Here is an 18,909-nt window from a genome sequence, read left to right as displayed (position 1 = left end):
AGGTTTTCTGATTTCAGAAAGTGTGAAGTGTAATTTTCCTGAAGCCTTCACTATCTATTTATAGCATTCCACTAGGGTTAGGTTTGAATTATTTGGCATTAAAATAATGAAAATATCAACTTAAAAAGCCTACAAAGGTGGCCGGCCATGGCTTAGTGGACTGGGCCTTGCTTTTTGCAATTTTGCAATTTTAACACCTTTTGTATATGATTTTCTCGAAAATGCCAATTTCCTAATTCAACCATTTAAATACCAATTCTAACTATTTAATAACTATAAATAATTATTAAATAATATTGTCATTTATCATATTTATTAATTGAACCATACAAAGTATCATAATTAACAAATATGCCCCTACTAACTCTTTCTTTACAATTTCGCCCTTACTTAGTGAAAATTGCACAAATAGACATAGTCTAATTTGTGAATTATAATTAATTAATCAAAACTAATTACATGAGTCTTACAAACAATATTATCTCAACTCGTGCGGGGACCATGGGTCTATATAACCGAGCTTCCAATAAGTAGATCAAGAATTAAAAAAAAATTATTTTCAAAAAATAATAAAATAAAATAAAATTTAAATATTTTCGAATTTAATAAAATAATATTTAAAATTAAACATACAATTTTGAAAAAATTAGGTTTCAACCAACCTAAATATCATTTCAAAATTTGCTAACCATTTTTAAAAATTTAATGTTATTTTATAAATAAAAATTAAATAAAATTAAAAAAGATAAATAAATATCTTTTCAGATTTTATGATTTAATTTAAATAAATAAAATAACAAAATTTAAAAGTTAGCAAAATATCTTACATCTATTTAAAATTACATGATTATAATTATCTTTTTTTTAAATTTAAATAAGGTCAAATTATTTTTTTTAAAAAAAATTTAATTTAAAAATTTAATATATGACCTTAAATTTAAAAATAAGATAAGATATAATCAAATTTAAAAATAAGTTAGATAATTAAGCAAAAAAGATAGATATTTACTATTTTCAAATTCAAATTACACTAATATCATTAATTAAATTTAAAAAATATTAATTTATTTAATTATGATAATTAGAATTGAATTAGGAATAGTAAATGTACAAATACATAACTACACAAAAAATCGGAAGTTAAATCCATGAAAAAGCATGAAAAATCGAAGAAAAACGAAAAAAATGCGAGCTGTACGGACAGTATGCATTGCATACTGTCCATGGGCGTGCAAGAGGGTGCTTGGGCGTGAAATCTCGGCGCAGGGGAGATTTTGCATGATTTCCGCGCGCGCGCGTGGTTGCCTGATTCCTAATTTTTTTCGACACTTCAAAAAATCATAACTAATTCAATTAAATCGAAATTGAATTCTGTAAAAAAGTAAATTGCTTAATTTTTTCCATACTATCCAATAAAAATAATTCCAGAAACAGATATTCAATTATTTTTCACGAAAATTCACAAACATCAATCAATCATCAAATAACACTCAATACAACATGATAACCATCCAAAACATCAAACAATCGTTTTAAGTCCAAACTTCTTGCAAGCAAATCAATTACCATGGCTCTCAGGCCAGTTGTTGGACATTATTTTACCAGGATCTTAGATATACTCACAAGTATGTTGATTAACAACCTAAATATGAACTTTCTAAAACGATGAAATAAACACATATAAAGTTTAGGAAACCTTACATTGGGTGCAGCGAAATTAAATGACTCCTTCCGTTCAGATCTCTAACCCTTGTATCCTTTCTGTCGCAGAGTATTATCAAGATCTGAACCTGGATCTCTTTCTCTGAATCTTTGATGCTGAAACTCCTTTTGCTGAAAATCTTTCTTCACGATCTTCCTCACTATGATTGAGGTATCACTTGTTGTGTGTGGGCACTACTCTAATCACTAAGGGTTTCGAAATATTAAGGAGAGAGAGTGGCGGCCAAAGGTAGAGAGAGAGGCTCAGGTTTTTCTAAATGAAAAGTAGAAAAATTTAAGTGTAAATTTCCTGAAGCCTTCACTATCTATTTATAGCATTCCACTAGGGATAAGGTTTGAATTATTTGGCATTAATATAATGAAAATATCAGTTTAAAAAATCATTCCAAGTGGTCGGCCATGTAGAGTAATGGGCCTTACTTGGATTTTGCAGTTTTCTCAATTCTGCATTGATTTTCTCAAAAATGCCAATTTTCTAATTCAACCATTTAAATGCCAATTCTAACTATTTAATAACTATAAATAATTATTAAATAATATTGTCATTTATCATATTTATTAATTGAACCATACAAAGTATCATAATTAACAAATATGCCCCTAAAATTCTTTCTTTACAATTTCGCCCTTACTTAGTGAAAAATTCACAAATAGACATAGTCTAATTTGAGAATTATAATTGATTAATCAAAACCAATTACATGAGTCTTACAAGCAATATTATCTCAACTAGTGGGGGGACCATGGGTCTATATAACCGAGCTTCCAATAAGTAAATCAAGAATTTAGCACTAAAATTCACTAACTTATTAATTCTTCGTTGAATCCACGCATAGAACTTAGAATTGCACTCTCAGTATATAGAATGCTCAATATGTTCCACCATATAGACACATCATTAGTTGTCCATTGTTATAATCCTAATTTGATCAATGATCCTCTATATGAATGATCTACACTGTAAAGGGATTAGATTACCGTTACACCCTACTATGTATTTTATCCTTACAACACTTTACCCCGTATAAATGATATTTTAGCTGTAACGCCCTAATGCTAAGGCACGCTACAGTGCTTTTTCAATAATTGTGCAATCTTTCTTGATCAAAGAAAGTTCTTGAAAAACGTGTCAAATTAAAACTTTTGCATTAAATACTAAACTTTGTAATTTAATAAAATATTTACAAGTGCCGGGATCCCGATTTTTAAAACTTTACAAACTTTACTTTTTAAGCATACATTCCAAAATATACAGATTTACAGGTCGCACAGCGACTTTCAAAATACAACTCCCAGATGTCCCGAGACCGAACACTCCAGGTCGCGCTGCTTGACATGTACAATCTCACCCGAGCTCAGGTTCACTCCTGTTCAGCTTTCGCCTTTCCTTTACCTACACAAGGAAGCAGAAACTGTGAGTCAACAGACTCAGTAAGAAATGCATATAACATATCATATAATTTCTGACCTGTAAATAGGCGCCCATACACCTATTTACAGAGCTTAACAGATGAGTATGAACGTTCTAACTGGGACACGACCATGTACCATGTACCACATACACTCATTATACCTTCGTATTAGTATAGGTAAGGTATGACCGCACCCTGAGTACTATCTAGTGTTGTACCACAACCACCTTGTACCTTCCCGTACAAGTGCTGGTAACACTATGACGTACTTCCAAACATCACACACCTTACCAATGCACTCCGTACCACAACCGTACAAGTGTTGGTAGTGTATGAATCACAATAAATAAGCATGTATACATATTAACACATACATACATTCAGATAATCACATCATACATTATACACGGCTCTTACACTCGTTTTCCGACTTCAAGTGTGCTAGCCGACCTGAACGGAATTTCTGTGCTAGATGGATGCCCTAATCACATTTTGAAACCGGGTAAGTCATATGATTAAAACCCTAATCCCGGGAAACCCAAAACCAAAACCCTAGGTTCTGCAATACTCTAAAGGGGTTATTCTAACTCTGGAAATGGGGAAACACCCAACCGAGGTACCGAAATGGACAAAAATTGAGAAAACGAAGTGTTCGGGAATCCTGCCAAAACCGGCAAACCGGTTTTTGGGGCATGGCAAACCGGTTTGCCGGTTTGCACCAGTATTCCCAAAACACTTCCTTCTTTGCTCAATTTTCCACCAATTGATACCAAATTCTCCAGAGCTCCTAATCAAGGCATACACAATAAAACCCAGCCAGCATTTCACAGAAAAACACAATAAATATCAACTTGCCATTAAAGCTTAAAGCTTGAACTCAAAGCTTAGAATTGCTCAAAACCAACAACCAATCTCTAAACCAGCTACCATGAACTAGAATTAAGCTAAACAAACCCTAAAATTCGAACTAAGCAAACCTTAAACCCTAACAGCCCCTATTACCCAAAATCACCTCAAAAACCAACCTACAACTTCATGAACTTGAAAGAGAAAGGAGCTAGGGTTACCTTAGATGTTTTCCCTTGAATCCTTGGATGAAAATACAGAAATTATGAAGAAAACTTTGGGTTTTTTCCTTCTGGTTTGAGAGAGCCGAACCCCAAGAGAGAGAAAAGAGGATTGGTTCTTGATTTTCTTTAATTTTTAATCTCTTTTTCAAAATAAAACTCTTTTTCATTTAGTTAAAATTCAAAATAAAAATAGGTGTCATTACTAAGGGCAGCCACCTACCCCTCACCAATTAAGAAAAGACTAAAAAGCTCTTAAGGTTAAAACTTGGTTAATTCTAAAGCTAGGGGTAAAATGGTCAATTCCATAACACCGCTCAATCCCGATAAAATATTTTCTCTAAAATATTTCCCACTATGAAATAAGGTTCTAAACTTACCCATGTGATCAATCTAGCCATCCATCGCATTTTCCGTTGTCGCCAAACAAAAATTACAAAAATAACATATTGCACATACAAGCTAGATAATACCCCTAGAGTTTAATAAAATCTCCGAAATTGAGAAATTATAACTCTAATATTTATTTCTAAATATTGGGGTCCACAAATAAATTAATTCACAAATAATAATAAAATAATAAAAATTAGTGCTAATTGCCTTTACTAATCCATATACTAGAGCGGTCATTACAATTATCCCCCCGTTAATAGGATTTCGTCCCCGAAATCTAACCTGAATAGCTCTGGATGCTGAGTTCTCATATCCGACTCCAACTCCCAGGTGGCTTCTTCCACCTTACTATTCCTCCAGAGCACCTTAACCAGTGCAATAGTCTTGTTCCGAAGAACTTTTTCTTTTCTATCCAAAATCTGAACAGGTTGCTCTTCATAAGATAAATCTGGTTGAAGTTAAAGGGCTTAATAACTCAAGACATGAGTCGGGTCTGACACGTATTTCCTTAACATAGAAATGTGAAATACGTCATGAACAGCTGACAATGCTGGTGGTAAGGCTAGCCGATACGCTACCTGCCCGACCTTCTCAAGTATCTGAAATGGCCCAATGAACCTAGGGCTTAACTTACCCTTCTTCCCGAAGCGTCTAATACCCTTCATTGGTGAAACCCGCAGGAAAACATGTTCCCCTGCCTGGAATGTAACATTTCTGCGCTTCGGATCAGCATAACTTTTCTGCCTGCTTTGAGAAGCAAGCATTCGAGCCTTGATCTTATCAATAGCTTCATTGGTTTTCTGCACTAATTCTGGACCCAGGTACTTCCTTTCTCCTGTCTCGTCCCAATGAATAGGAGAACGACATTTTCTACCATATAACATCCCATAGGGAGCCATCCCTATTATACTTTGGTAGCTGTTGTTGTAGGAGAATTCAATTAAAGGCAAGTACTTACTCCATGAACCCTCAAAGTCCATGACACAGGCTCGCAATAGGTCTTCTAAAATTTGTATAGTTCTTTCTGACTGACCATCAGTCTGAGGGTGAAAGGCTGTACTAAACTTTAACTTGGTACCCATAGCCTTCTGGAGACTCACCCAAAACTTCGATGTGAACTTTGGATCCCTGTCTGATACAATAGATTTAGGGGCTCCATGGAGACGAACTATCTCCTTCACATACAATTCAGCATATTGATCCACTGAATATGTAACTTTCACTGGTAAGAAGTGAGCTGACTTTGTGAATCTGTCCACGATGACCCAAACAGAATCATACATTCCTGTAGTTCTAGGCAAACCAGTTACGAAGTCCATTGTGATGTCCTCCCACTTCCATTCTGGAAGGACTAAAGGCTGCAATAACCCTGCCGGCCTCTGATGTTCAGCCTTAATCTGCTGGCAAGTTAAACACTTGGACACGTAGTCCACCACATCTCTTTTCATCCCATACCACCAGAAGTAGGGTTTCAAATCCTGATACATCTTGGTGGTTCCCGGATGCAACGAATAAGGTGTGGTGTGAGCTTCATCAAGTATCTCTTTCTTAAGCTCATCCACACTAGGAACACAAACTCGAGCTTTATATAGCAACATTCCACTGCTCGAGACTGTAAAACCTTTAGGCCGACCAGCTATCACTTCATCTCGAACTTTAACTAGCTCGGGATCTTCCAGTTGTGCCTTTCTGATTCTCTCCAACAGATCAGATTGGAGTGTTAAATTATGTAATTTCCCGACCACGAACTCAATTCCTGCACTAACCATTTCCGAGGCTAGTTGAGGAGCTATCATAACCGTAGTACACACTTGACCGGGACCTTTTCGGCTTAGGGCATCGGCCACGACATTGGCTTTCCCGGGGTGATACAGTATTTCACAATCGTAGTCCTTAACCAACTCCAACCATCTTCTCTGCCTCATATTCAGATCTTTTTGGGTGAAAAAGTATTTAAGACTTTTATGATCAGTATAAATTTCACACTTTTCACCGTAAAGATAATGTCGCCATATCTTTAAAGCAAAAACCACAGCAGCGAGCTCTAAATCATGAGTTGGGTAACGCGTCTCATAATCCTTCAGTTGACGAGAGGCATAGGCTATGACTCTGTCAGCTTGCATCAGAACACATCCTGCACCACGTCCGGATGCATCACAATACACAACAAATTTCTCTTGATCCGATGGCAAAGCTAACACCGGAGCTGTTATCAAACGCTGCTTCAACTCCTGAAAGCTTGATTCACACTTATCTGACCACACAAATCTCTGATTTTTCTTAGTCAATTCGGTTAGGGGCATAGAAAGTTTAGAAAATCCTTCGACGAAACGTCGATAATACCCTGCTAACCCGAGAAAACTTCGAATTTCCGTCACAGACCTAGGCCTTGGCCAATTCTTTACTGATTCCACCTTGTTTGGATCGACCATAATTCCATTCTTCCCCACAATATGTCCCAGAAAGGATACCTCGGACAACCAGAATTCACACTTTTTGAACTTGGCATACAGCTTATGATCCCTAAGTCGCTGTAACACCATTCGAAGATGATGCTCGTGCTCCTCATCTGACCGAGAGTATACAAGAATGTCATCGATAAACACTATAACGCAGTTATCGAGGAAATCCTTGAATACTCTATTCATAAGATCCATAAAGGCCGCAGGAGCATTAGTCAATCCGAATGACATTACCAGAAACTCATAGTGCCCATATCTGGTTCTAAAAGCAGTCTTCGGTATGTCCTCCTCCCGAATTCTAAGTTGATGATAACCCGACCGTAAATCAATCTTTGAAAACACAGTCTTTCCCTGAAGCTGATCGAACAAATCGTCGATTCTGGGCAACGGGTACTTATTCTTAATCGTCAGCTTGTTAAGTTCCCGATAATCAATACACATTCTGAGGGAACCATCTTTCTTTTTTACAAAGAGAACCGGAGCTCCCCAGGGCGATACACTGGGTCGAATAAACCCAATATCCAGCATCCCCTGAAGTTGCAACTTAAGCTCCTTGAGTTCTGCTGGAGCCATCCTATATGGAGCTTTAGAAACAGGTTCGACTCCAGGTGCCAAATCAATAACAAAATCAATCTCTCGTTGTGGCGGCAATCCCGGCAACTCCTCGGGAAACACATCAAGAAAATCTTTCACTACTCGAACTACCTCAGGCCCAAATGTTTCAGGTCTGCCGGAGTCAAATACTACCGCTAGAAATCCTACACAACCATTGCATAGTAAATCCCTAGCTCTCAACACAGAAATAACCGGGATCCGAGACCCCTGAACCGATCCAACATAAACAAATGGATCTTCACCTTCCGGCTGAAAAGTCACCATTTTACGCCTACAATCTATACTGGCCGAATACTTGGATAAGAAATCCATTCCCAGTATAATATCAAACTCAGTTAGTTTCAATTCTATGAGATCAGTACTCAATTCCCTATCTTCGATCCTAATCGGCATAGACCTAATGCGCCTATTAGAGATAACCAATTCCCCGCTAGGCATTAGGGTTCCGAACCCTCTTTCTAAAATTTCACAAGGCCTACCCAAAAGATCAATCACTCTTGTAGCCACATATGAACGTGTAGCTCCCGAGTCAAATAATACTGTAAATAACAAGTTGTTGACGGGAAGCTGACCTGTCACAACAGAAGGACTGGCTGCAGCGTCAGCTTGGGTAATGGCAAACACACGAGCAGAACCGGTTTCACCTCGGCTTTTGGCTCCTCTTTCTTTGCACGGGGGCAATCTTTCTTGAAATGCCCCACCATACCACACAGGAAGCATGTCTTCCGGTTACACTCTCCCGATGATGTTTCTTGCACCTTGGACACTCAGGAGAAGGGTAACCCTGGCGTCCCCCTCTGCCTTGGTTCCCACGGAACCGCTTGCTTTGCCCCGAGCCACCGTGCCGGAACAACTTTTCTTTTCTGCTCGGTGGTGGAGTCACCACCATCCCTACCATAAACAGGAGTAGGAATAGTGGGGGTTCCACCAACACTCGGAGTCACCCGGGCCTCCTGAAGGAACTTTACCGCACCCTCGGCTCTCAAAGCCTTTTCAACCATCTCCGCATAAGTGGTTGCCTCAGTAGTAGTAATAACCAGATCATGTCTAATTTTTGCACTCAAACCCGCCAAGTATTTTTCCTTTTTACTGAAGTCGGTTGGCACAATTCCCGCTGCCAACTTGGCCAACCGGTCAAACTTCGTCGTATATTCCGCAACCGACATTCCCTCGCTGAACCGCATCGTTGAACTCTTTCCGCTTTGCACCGCGGACCGCTTCATTGTAATACTTGGAGTTAAACAACTCCTTGAATTCTTCCTGTGTCATCGGCGTGACGTCTCGAGTGAGGTTATTAACTCCCACCACACGAGAGCGTCTTCCTGAAACTGGAAAGTGGCACAGGTTACCCGGTCATTTCCAACCACTCCCATAAAATTGAGGATGCGTTCTATTACCGAAAGCCACTGCTCGGCCTTCATCACATCAGGGCCTCCCAGAAACACTGGAGGTGCCTGTTTTCGAAATCTTTCGTACAACGGTTCCATACGGTTGCCAACAACAGGTTGTTCTGCTGGCACCGCAGGAACTGCAACGGCCTGAACTTCGAGGAGGCACGGCAGAGGACCCCGCTTTGCCTCAACCTTTGGATCTCTTCATCTTGTGGGCGGATTCTATCTTGCATCTCCGCAAACCTTTGCTCCCAATCAGGAGGAGCTTGAGGTGGATTTACAGGGCGACCACCCTGAGTTCTGCCACGGCCACGGCCGCGACCACGAGGATTTTGGGGATTCCTCTGACCGCCTCCGGTCTCAACCATGCCACCCTGACTTCTTGTATTTCGCGGGGCGTCCATTTAATAGGACTTAGCCTGCGAATCCATAAGCCAGGCAGGTTAGACAGCGATCAAAATTAACACCGCTCTTAATAACTTAAAGGCAACACACTTTCTTTTCTTTTAAGAAAATATATTTAATTTAAATCTAATATGCTTCCTAACATGCTTTCACATTCACATTTATTTAAGATACTAAACAGGTACAGGCTTACTGAACCGTGAACCGAGCTTTCTCTGATGAAGATTGTACATGTCATAGCAAGCTTCGGTAGACAAACCTGGCGGCTCTGATACCAAAATTGTAACGCCCTAATGCTAAGGCACGCTACAGTGCTTTTTCAATAATTGTGCAATCTTTCTTGATCAAAGAAAGTTCTTGAAAAACGTGTCAAATTAAAACTTTTGCATTAAATACTAAACTTTGTAATTTAATAAAATATTTACAAGTGCCGGGATCCCGATTTTTAAAACTTTACAAACTTTACTTTTTAAGCATACATTCCAAAATATACAGATTTACAGGTCGCACAGCGACTTTCAAAATACAACTCCCAGATGTCCCGAGACCGAACACTCCAGGTCGCGCTGCTTGACATGTACAATCTCACCCGAGCTCAGGTTCACTCCTGTTCAGCTTTCGCCTTTCCTTTACCTACACAAGGAAGCGAACCGTGAGTCACCGTACTCGCAAGAAATGCATATAACATATCATATAATTTCTGACCTGTAAATAGGCGCCCATACACCTATTTACAGAGCTTAACAGATGAGTATGAACGTTCTAACTGGGACACGACCATATACCATGTACCACATACACTCATTATACCTTCGTATTAGTATATGTAAGGTATGACCGCACCCTAAGTACTATCTAGTGTTGTACCACAACCACCTTGTACCTTCCCGTACAAGTGCTGGTAACACTATGACGTACTTCCAAACATCACACACCTTACCAATGCACTCCGTACCACAACCGTACAAGTGTTGGTAGTGTATGAATCACAATAAATAAGCATGTATACATATTAACACATACATACATTCAGATAATCACATCATACATTATACACAGTTCTTACCTGTTTTCCGAATTCAAGTGTGCTAGCCGACCTGAACGGAATTTCTGTGCTAGATGGATGCCCTAATCACATTTTGAAACCGGGTAAGTCATATGATTAAAACCCTAATCCCGGGAAACCCAAAACCAAAACCCTAGGTTCTGCAATACTCTAAAGGGGTTATTCTAACTCTGGAAATGGGGAAACACCAAACCGAGGTACCAAAATGGACAAAAATTGAGAAAACGAAGTGTTCGGGAATCCTGCCAAAACCGGCAAACCGGTTTTTGGGGCATGGCAAACCTCTGCCAAGTTTGGGCTTGCACCAGTATTCCCAAAACACTTCCTTCTTTGCTCAATTTTCCACCAATTGATACCAAATTCTCCAGAGCTCCTAATCAAGGCATACACAATAAAACCCAGCCAGCATTTCACAGAAAAACACAATAAATATCAACTTGCCATTAAAGCTTAAAGCTTGAACTCAAAGCTTAGAATTGCTCAAAACCAACAACCAATCTCTAAACCAGCTACCATGAACTAGAATTAAGCTAAACAAACCCTAAAATTCGAACTAAGCAAACCTTAAACCCTAACAGCCCCTATTACCCAAAATCACCTCAAAAACCAACCTACAACTTCATGAACTTGAAAGAGAAAGGAGCTAGGGTTACCTTAGATGTTTTCCCTTGAATCCTTGGATGAAAATACAGAAATTATGAAGAAAACTTTGGGTTTTTTCCTTCTGGTTTGAGAGAGCCGAACCCCAAGAGAGAGAAAAGAGGATTGGTTCTTGATTTTCTTTAATTTTTAATCTCTTTTTCAAAATAAAACTCTTTTTCATTTAGTTAAAATTCAAAATAAAAATAGGTGTCATTACTAAGGGCAGCCACCTACCCCTCACCAATTAAGAAAAGACTAAAAAGCCCTTAAGGTTAAAACTTGGTTAATTCTAAAGCTAGGGGTAAAATGGTCAATTCCATAACCCCGCTCAATCCCGATAAAATATTTTCTCTAAAATATTTCCCACTATGAAATAAGGTTCTAAACTTACCCATGTGATCAATCTAGCCATCCATCGCATTTTCCGTTGTCGCCAAACAAAAATTACAAAAATAACATATTGCACATACAAGCTAGATAATACCCCTAGAGTTTAATAAAATCTCCGAAATTGAGAAATTATAACTCTAATATTTATTTCTAAATATTGGGGTCCACAAATAAATTAATTCACAAATAATAATAAAATAATAAAAATTAGTGCTAATTGCCTTTACTAATCCATATACTAGAGCGGTCATTACATTAGCTTATGTGAAATGAGTACTCCACCATTTATTTTCGTTTGGTCAAGCTCGAAGGAGATCATCCTTTGCTTACTATTCGCCAGATAGAAGCTATAGATTTCATGTTTATGTTAGCGCTCCCACTCAATTGCACTACCGTGTTCCCAAAATGTACGTATCACCCTGACCTGAAAGTAGGCTTAACTAACAAAACAAAGAACACGAATAGCCTCCTGAGATTGAGCCTAATCATAACAGGATTAAGATCATTTGATCTAGGATCAACTAGGCGATATTGACTTGAATAGATATTACGGTAAGTTTAATAAATCTAAGTCAAAGTTCAATATCGGTCCCTTCCGATGCATACTCCATGCATCCAACCTGAGCTTTACTTTAGCTAATGCTCTGGAAAGAACATAGTATTTCTCCAAATGCAAGTAAACTCTGTTGTAGATTATCATATCAGTAAAACCCTGTGTCTGATAAATCTAGGAAACTTTATTCACATAGTCATGTTTACTTTCCAATGTGTTGACAACACAATAAAAAGGATCAAGTATGTGAAAAGGGTTTCAGATGAATTCATACATTATGTACATATAATCATGAAATAAATCATGTGAACCATGCAACATTAAATGTTATTTCTCATCTATATTAATAAGTAAATCTGATTATATTGAAATGAGTTTTATTTAGGGCATAAAACCCAACACCAGGTTCCCAAAATGTACGTATCACCCTGACCAAAAAGTACGCTTAACTAACAAATCAAAGAACACGAATAACACTCTTGAGATCGAGCCTAACCATGTCAGGATTAAGATCATTTGATCTAGGATCAACTAGGTGATATTGAATTCAATTGATATTTCGATAAGTTTATCATATCTAATCCAAGTTCAATATCAGTCCCTTGCAATGTATACTGCATACATCTGATACTGGTAAACTTTGCCAATGCCTTGGAAAAGACATAAGACTTATCCAAGGTGTAAGTATACCTATCGCTGATTATCATGCCAGTCTAAATCCAGTGAACTGACAAATCAGGAAATAAACTTTTGAACATATAATCATGATTATATTCCACTGTGCTGACAACACTATAATCACGAACAAATACATATTTCTAGACTTAATAGAATTTATACATTAAAGATAATCATGAAATAAATCATGTGAACCATGCAACATAAAATGTGGTTTCTAATCTTTATTAATTAGTAAATCTGATTATATTGAAATGGGTTTTATTTAGGGCACAAAACCCAACAAACTCCCACTTGCACTAATATAAAACAAAAAGTGCATTTCAAATAATCTCAACGCCTTGATATCCAGATCAAGTGTAGTATGTAGTATACTCTCCGTAATAGGATCTGACAGGTTGTATTCAATACAACCTTCCTTCCACCATTACATTTCCTTAATCACAAAATTCTTGATATTGTGAAATTCCTCTTTATATGTCTACTCCTCTAGGGATACTTGATTCTTTACTTTTTGGCGACTACTTTTGCGTTAGTCAGGAAGTAACACTAGTAGTTAATAAATGTTGGAACAATGCCAAAAATGTATAGAGCTTTCCTAAGACTGAATAAGTATCTTTCATGCAACTTTAACATTCAGTCTCTGTGGTAGACTTAGAGACTTCAGATAGGTTTTTACACTTCTCCAAAATCACTACTCTATCCCCAAAGTAATCTCCATCTCATCAGCAGACTTTCTAGCACTAAGGCAAGTCTAGAAATCTGATTTGGTGTAGTCTTAAAGTATTAAATACACCCTTATTGACTAACATATAGTTCCTCTTCTTGATCTTAAGATTCACTTGATTGTCTTCCAATGTTCCTTTCCTGGATTAATCTGATGCCTACTAATTACTCCCACTCAACAACAGGTGTCTGGTCTAATGCATAGGAAACCATATTTGAGACCTCTCACTATTGATCCTAAGGAATTCTTTCATTGGCCTTTATCTTTTCTAGAATAGTTGAAACTTTTCCTTAGATAAATAAAATCTATGTCTAGAAGTTGAGAAGCTTCTATAGATTGCCATTAGAAAAAGGCTCAAGCAACTTACTAAAGTAAATTGCTTGCGCTAGAGTAAGTAAAATACCAGGCATACCACAAGCCACAGGTTTAGATAATCTCAAACTTATAATACCAGGAAAAGGAAGTTTTGTTAAGTCTATTGAATAGACCTACTCACAAAAGTTTCCTTTCTTATCCTTGTAATAGAAAACTTTTGGTTGTTCCATATGAATAGTTTTAACCATAGTTCTCTTGGCATTGCTTCTTAGTTTCTTATTATGACAATCCATTACTTGTTTAAACTAACAATGGATTTTAATCACAAGTGTCTCCCAAGTCATAACAGGGTGAGTTCCTTGAAACCCTGCCACTACGATAAGGTACTGTGAATTTTTGTTTAAGAATACTAAATGGTATTGTCTTCTTCGGCTGTGTCAAAACAACAGAGGAAGTGGGATCATCTTAAATCGAATAAGATGATAGAACTTTTTTGGAATCAAGAAAAAAAATATCTCCTCTACTTGCTACTTTGTTTTCAGACTTAGTTATTTTCTTAGAAAAGTAGTATTTGTTAAAACAAACACTTTCTTATCTAATGACTATGGGATGGTCCACCCCTAATCACTTAGAATAGCTAACAAACATGCAAACCTTGGTTAACAGTTCTAGCTTTTGTTAAGATAACGATTAGGCCATCCATGAATCTAGTAATGGTTTATACTAAGTACATAACCATTCCATCATTCTGAAATTTTCTTTCACTAGGGTATATCCCTAGAAGGATTTAGGCAACGATAATTAATCATAGACCTTATACTATCATCAATATGCAAATCGAATTTTTGGGGAGGTAAGTTTGGATATAGTTCAAAAAATCAACTTAATGATTTTTGAACTGCGTATCTAAATATTTCTCCACCCCTATCAGTTCGTAGATCTTTAACCACTTATTACCTTAATGGTTTTCCACCATTGCTAGAAATTCATGAAGTTTTTCAAACATTTCAAATTTCTTTACATAAGGTAAAATCTAGAGTGATCGTCTTAAGAATATAACGAAAACTCATATCCACCCCTGAATGTACATCATAAGATGATGTTCCTTTCAGTGGATATAGGCATATTGACTCTTTGCAGAGAATGATCTTGTCAAAACCACTATGAATAAGATACAAATGCCTTAGATTTATAAAATATGTGGTTGTGGTCTTTTGATGACTTAGGTCTAGTTACAATAAAGAGTTCTTAGAATAGTGCAAGTGGATCCTGGTCACAGAATACTAAACTCATATTCCATATTAACATACCGTTTGAATCCATTGACAGAAAATGGATATTAATCACTTGTGAAAGTTTAACTGTATTGTATTGTTGAAATAGAAATATAAAATTTTTATTTGGAATCTAAAATTTAAAGTCAAAGACTTAAATTTATACCAAATGTTCAATGAGTTTTATTCTAGCTTGGACCACCACTACTAATCTAACTCTAAGTATGATTTGCCTAAAGTAAACATATACAAGTAGGAGATTTCTAAGATTGAGGATTTATATCATTTTAGGATAGAATGTTGGGAATATAGTCATATGCGCCATTCAATTTCTCAAGAGAAATCAGAATGACATTATAAGCAAATGATTTATAAATAATTCGTCCAATGATATATATTATTTAAGCTAATTCGTAATGAATAAGCTAAGAGGAAAAAATAAAGGATAATTTTGATTAAAAATAAGAATCCAACGATGTCCCGATTAGCGAGAGTCAAAGTTATTCTTATTTTTATAAACTTCTTCATTGTTTCATATTGTAAATACTAGTCTAAGGTGTCATCTATTGATGAACAACTAGATGTTGCATTTACAAATATTTATCTATTGAGATCTAACACTATTATGTTTGTCTATTAGATGACAATCCATTAGGGATTTGTCCCATTAAAAACAACAAGCCAAGTTAGACCAACAATGAAGATTCAAAATTTGAACAACAATTAATAATAGAAAATAACATGGTTCAATATAAATTCATACACAATTCAGAAATTATTAAACATATACCAAATAGGAATGACAAGCGAAAATACTAAAATATACAATCCTAAATAATTTCCAAGGTCTTCAACAAACTGATATCAGTGTCCCATTTAGGCGAGAGTCAAAGATACCATCCATTGAATAGAGTTTTCAGCTCATCTAAAATGAAAAACATTATAGCAACCTTTTATTCGATCAAGATAAGAATCCAGCGTTGTCCTGTTTAGACGAGAGTCAAGGCCATTCTATCTTATGAGCTTCCACTATTGTTTCATACTTTTGTAAGTCTTACTAATAGTCGCCACCATTAGGGTTATCCATACTAAAAAGAAAACACTTACAAAAATACTTATCTTTCGAGAACACCCGCTACCTTTCGACTTGTGGGAGCTCTATTAGTTGACCATTGATAGTTGTTGCTAGCTATCCTTTCCAAAATCTCAAAAGCTTCATTGTAAGACTTGGAAAGAATGGCTCCATTAGCGGAAGCGTCCAACACCATCCTAGAGGCTGCATTGAGACCATTGTAAAATGTCTCAAGTTCGATACAATGAGGAATAACATGGTGTGGGCACTTCCTCAACAACTCCTTGAATCTTTCCCATGCATCACTAGTAGTCTCGTCTTCCAATTGTTGAAAAGACATGATCTCGCTTCGAAACTTTGCATTTCTTGTTGGAGGAAAGTACTTTCTCAAGAATTTTTCAGCCAAGTCATTCCAATTAGTCACCGAATTGGGAGGAAGAGTATTAAGCCATGCTCTAGCCCAATCCCTCAAGGAAAATGGGAACAACTTCAATCTTAAAGCCTCTTCACTTACTCCTTGTAGCTTGAAAGAATCACTCACCTCCAAAAATGAGCGAATATGGAGGTGAGGATCTTCCGTTGGCAACCCACCAAATTGACCAACCATTTGGAGCATTTGAAACATGACGGGCTTGAGCTCAAAGTGAGGTGCTTGGATTTTGGGTCTCACAATACCCGGATTAAGCTCACTGAACATAGGGGCTGCATACTCTCTTATTGCTCGGGCTCTATCATCGGCCAAAGCAATAGGATTTGCATCATTATGAGCACCCCCAACTTCAAACCCATCGACCATATTGCAGCGTTTCTTAGCCTTTTGTTCCTTTCTCCTTTGTCTCAAAGTGCGTTCAATTTCGGGGTCAATAGGAGCAAGTTCAAGGTCTTCTTCGTGCTCGTTCATACACTAGATTACACCTGAAAAAGAAAAATTCAGCGCACCAAATAGGATTAAAACTTGAAACCAGAAAATAAATTGCAAAATAGTTGATAATACATAATTTTTAGTTTCAATCCCCGGCAACGGCGCCAAAAACTTGTTGTGAAAATTATATACGCAAGTATACGCAGTCACAAAAGTAATAAAGTGATAAGTAAGATCGTCTCCACAGGGATTGCAAACAAAGTTTGATGTAAAATCAACTAATTACAACTTTAAGTAAGAGGAAATAATATGGAAATGGTTGAGTAATGATTCAAAATTAAAAATGACATGAATTAAACTTGCTAAAATTAAAACTACTGCTGCTAGAAAAATTGTTTGCAAGATAAAAAAAATGTAATATGGCAAAAAATGGCTTGAATAGCTAATTCTTTCTAGTCAGGTTTTTTCCCAGGTGTTACAGCATCGGTTCAGCATTACTCTAGCATTCTGCACAGAGATAACAAAAAATTCCTCTAGACTTGTGAGAATTTTCCAACACTCACAAATTTAATTCTACCATTTAGCTCAATATATTCCTATATCAAACCAGCAAGCAGAACACTGTTCAAGCATTAATTTCATAAGTTATGCAAGGTAAATGAAATATTCATATTCCACTTACAAAGAAAAGCCTAAATCTAGGTTTTCACTTGCTCCATTCAAGTTGAACTACTAGATCTAGCCCTTCCGGAACAAGATCTAGCTTAGCAAATTGTTATTCATGGCCAAGAACCAACAATCAATTAAAATGAAACTCACTTGAATGAACAAAGGCAAAAAAATACTAAAGTAAGCTTAAAAATTAATTATACCCAACATAGAAGTTCATAGCCATTCAAAACTCAAAAGTCTAGCTCATATTCAAGTAAGAAAATAAAATCCAAAGTAAAAAATATTCATCCATGGCTGCTGCCCAAGTTTACAATCTCACAAAGTTTTTGAGACTAAGTACAAACAACAATAAAAGAAGAAAAGAAAGAAAACTATTAAGAAAGGGTAAAATAAAAGTCAAACACTAAAGCTTGGTCCCCTCTTCTTTCTTCTTTGTTGTACTTCCTGCTGTAATTACTCCTCTCAAAAATGTTGCAGCAGCTCCCATACGTGATAATGAAGATGATGATGGTGTACTTGGTTTTCCTCCTCTTTTAGATGTTGGGTTTTTAGTGTACCAACTTCATACCCCAAAATAGAAGCCCGAAATTTTCCACTTTGGCCCACTAGGGTTAGTCCCCTTTCTTCCACGTCAGCTGGCTAGTGTAATTTGAGTGACTGGACCGAATTTGCTGAGGTGGATAAGTGAAACTCGTGTTTCCACGTCACTGCCAGGATGCTGAATTCGCTTCAGCATTGCTTCAGCAATCTGCCCCAATTTCAGCTTGTGTTCCTTTTCTTCCTTGCTTCCTTTTCTTTTTCCTATCAATTTAATTCTTCCTTTTTCAACAACAAACAAGCACAATTAATTGGAAAAACACACCCAACAATATCAATATTTACAAGACTTAAAGTTAGGTTACTAAATAGAAAATAACACTAAAACTAATTAAAATTAAGCAAATAAACACATTTTCACTACTCTTCTCACAATACTTTTAGTTTAAAAGCATAAAAATAACTCTATACCATAGAATTATCACTATCTTATGAGCTTCTACCAATGTTTCATACTTTTGTAAGTCTTACTAATAGTCGCCACCATTAGGGTGATCCATACTAAAAATAAAACACTTACAAAAATACTTATCTTTCGAGATCTACGGCGTGAAATTGCTAATGAACGTTCTTCCATTAGGGAAGATTACTCAC

General features: G+C 36.7%; 1 non-coding gene across 1 annotated transcript; it reads left to right on the top strand.

Moving 5' to 3' along the window:
- The first annotated feature begins 16,435 nt into the window (after positions 1–16,435).
- Positions 16,436–16,542, top strand: LOC115724279 (small nucleolar RNA R71). Its single transcript, XR_004013077.1, has one exon. It is a non-coding gene; the product is annotated as a small nucleolar RNA R71 (small nucleolar RNA).
- The last annotated feature ends 2,367 nt before the right edge of the window (positions 16,543–18,909 follow it).

Source organism: Cannabis sativa, chromosome 9, assembly GCF_029168945.1.
Source record: "Cannabis sativa cultivar Pink pepper isolate KNU-18-1 chromosome 9, ASM2916894v1, whole genome shotgun sequence".
Lineage (NCBI taxonomy): Eukaryota > Viridiplantae > Streptophyta > Magnoliopsida > Rosales > Cannabaceae > Cannabis > Cannabis sativa.
This window is presented reverse-complemented; position numbering and strand designations above follow the sequence as displayed.